Source organism: Pezoporus flaviventris, unplaced genomic scaffold, assembly GCF_033815535.1.
Source record: "Pezoporus flaviventris isolate CSIRO_AGI_PZ_B2104156 unplaced genomic scaffold, CSIRO_AGI_Pfla_v1 ptg000008l, whole genome shotgun sequence".
In the NCBI taxonomy this organism is placed as follows: Eukaryota; Metazoa; Chordata; class Aves; order Psittaciformes; family Psittacidae; genus Pezoporus; species Pezoporus flaviventris.
Window position 1 is genome coordinate 222,793 of NW_026892556.1, and position 3,234 is coordinate 226,026.

Below are 3,234 nucleotides of genomic sequence, written 5' to 3' on the forward strand. Positions count from 1 at the left end.
AGTTCAGCGGCCTCAGGTGATGAGCAGTGGACCAGGAGAGGCTGAGCAGCACCTCCCCATGTTTGTCTGCTCTGCGGGCTTGTTGAGACGGGAAAATGAGGCTGTGTGTGTGTGCAGTTGCTAATGAGGGTATGGTTACACTAATTCAGGGCTGCCAATTATGGCAGGTCTCAGTGTGGGGCCTCTTGGGCCATGTCCTGCCCTGGTTTTGGCCAGGGGAGCCTGGAGCAAGGTCAGGCAGTGGCGTGGCAGTGGTGGCCGATGTGGCTCTGCTTGCATCAGCAGCTCCTGTGCTTGGGATCCCGGGGCCCACAGGGAACACATGGGTCTGGGTCAGGGGAGAGCAGGGCCCGGGAGGCCCCATCCCCTGGGAGTGGGGATGCTGATGGGATCAGCACTGGGAGGATGGTCCCATCACTCCTCCGTGATGTTTTTTCCCCTTCATCACACACAAAACCCTCTATAGTGTGAGATGGCAGAGGGCAAACGAGCCCTTCATCAGTCCCTTCAGGGTTTGGCTTCATTAATGAACGGTTAAGGAAGAATTAAAACTACCAGCCTCCAGAAGACAGACAACACAGGCCAGAATGCGCCTAGGCTGGGTATCTTTGGCTTCATGGGGTGCTCCTGTCCCACCCTAGGTGGGGGACAAGGAGGAGCTGGGGGATGTGTGTCAGGTCCCCAGTGGGGTACCACTGTTGCAGGCTCCTCCTGGGAACCATCGCTGCACCCACGCTGGAAGGTGGCAGTGGCTTCACCTCTGCATTGGGGGAAGAATGGAGGTTTGCAGGCTCGGGTGGGAGATGTGCTCCCGTGTTTCTGCCCCACATCAATGGGTGCAGGTGTAGGGAGGGTCTGTGGATCAGGGGTCCTGTGCTGAGTGCCCTGCAGCTGCTGTGCTCCATCAGTGCCCAGCTGGGGTGGGAGCAGCAGGTTCCCAGCTGCACATAGGTCACAGGAAAGGGGGGTGCAGGCAGCAGATGTGGCTTCTCAGGAATGTTGGGATGGGTTCTGCAGGGAAAACAGCTACTTCCCATCATCTGTATCTGCTGGGAAGCACTGAGAGGATTCCTGAAGAGGCGTGGGAGGCTGAAGCTTAAACCCTGTGCTCCACTTTTGGGTCTGCACAAGGAAGGGCTTGGCTGTGCCCTGTGGGGGGAATTCCTGCCTGGCTTTTTGCTCCATGATCCTCAGCATGGCCTTTATCTGGATGTCCCATGCTTGGGGTCACCCCAGGATGTATCATAGACTCATAGGATCTCAGCCTGGTTTGGGTTGGAAGGGACCTTGAAGCTCATCCAGCTCCAACCCCTGCCACAGGCAAGGACCCCTTCCGCTAGAGCAGATTGCTCCAAGCCCCATGGGTTGCAGCTGTGGGATCAGACCTAACTGCCTGCACTGTGATGTCCCCAGTGAAGTCACCTCGAGGACAGCTGCTCCCAGGGGAATTCCCACCTGGGATCTCCCCTTGGATGTCATCACCTGGAAAAGCCCCTGTGGACTGTCAGAGAGGATTTGAGAGAAATGAGAGAGGAGATGTGTCCCTGCTCCCTGCGACCACACTTCCCAGAAGCAGGAAGAGCCTTTTCTGGGAATCCATTATCTCTGCATCCAACTTCTTTTTTGCCCCCAAAATATCTGCTGGACACTCAGGCTGGGCAAAGGGGAGCCATGAGGAAGCAGAGAAGGAGACATCCATGTCTCCATCCTGACCCCACCAAACTGGCTCCCTCACCCCTGCAGGCAGCTGCATGGGGTCCTGGCCAGGGAGGGGAGGAAGTGGGGGTCCTTCTGGGAACTTTGCCCCATGTAGGGTGTCAGGGGGTGCCTCTGCCCCCCAGCTCCCTGCCAGGCCCTCATCCTGCAGGCTGAGCGCCCCACAGCTGCGTGCTAACCTCAGGGGCCCTGCTCAATGGGAGGAAGGAAATCCTCATCCTTGGGAAAGGCTGGACATGGCTATTTCCTCTTGCTACTCTGGGGATGGGGTCGGCACACAGGCACAGCTGCCCACAGCGCCCCGACATTCCCACCAGGACTGGACTGGAACAGTCTGGGGCAATGTGAGAGCCTGGAGACAGGCTGGACCCTAACCCCCAACCCCAGTCCCAACGATCACGCCAAGGGGATTTCGGGGGGTTCTTCCTGCAGCATTCCTACAGCAGAAATCAGGGAAGCATCCCTGCCCTCGGCCTCCCGGTGTGTGGGCTCAGCTCCGGCCCGTTCCCATCCCGGTGCTGGTGCTGGTGCCGGTGATGGATGCGGGGGCCTCTGTGGGGCTCAGCTGTGCTCCAGCCTGGGGCTCCGCAGGATCCCCATTCTCTCGTCTTTCCTCCTGTTCCTCGGGGTGCCCTTCTGCTGGCACATGGCAGCCGGTAACAGGATACCAGTGGCCTTTGGCCCCACCGTGGCCTTATCCCCACCGTGTCCCTTCCGTGTCCCGGGCTGCCTGTGGGGTTCTTGCCGGGCACCGAGACCCCCGGGGCACGTTCGGTCCCCTCGCGGCTGCCGGGGTCCTCCCGCAGGCACGGCCGGGCACAGCATTCCCGCCCCACCGGAGCCCCAGCGCGGTGCTGCTGCCCTGCCCCGAGTGCCGCAGGGGCCGGTCCCGCTCCCGCCCGGCTCCGATCTCCGCTCTCTGTCACAACGGTGCCGGACAACTGCCAGGACCGGGATACCGGGAGCTGGAGCCTGCGGGGCCCCGGCGCCCTCTGGCGGCGGCGGGGTCGCAGAGGGACAAAGACCGGATCCCCCCTCCTCGCCCTGGCGATCCCCTCGTGCATCCGGAGGGGAAACGCCGGCATTGACACGGCAGAGCTGGGGCGGCCGGAGCACCGCCCCTGGGGCTTCCCAAAGCTCCACCTCGCCCCCCACCCCCATCCCCTCACAGAGCTGCAGACCCCAAACCATCTGCTGGGGGGGGGGGGGGCGTGTGGGTTGCATCAGCTCCCCCCAGCCGTTAACCCATTTCAGTGGGGCAATGGAGAACTCCACTGCGGGGGTGCAGGAGTTGGGCGTCAGGGCTCAGCCTCGGTAAAGGGACCCAAGGTGTGAGCTCTGATACCCCAGAACTCTCATCCTCACACCCAGCACCAGCTGGAGCTGGCTCCAGCACAAGCAGCAGCAGTCACGCCTCCCAAACCTCAGTGCAGCTGTTCATCAACCACTACTCTCAAATACAAACAGGAGGAGGCTTCTCCGAGGAGTTTTACCAGACAACAAACACACAAACAATGG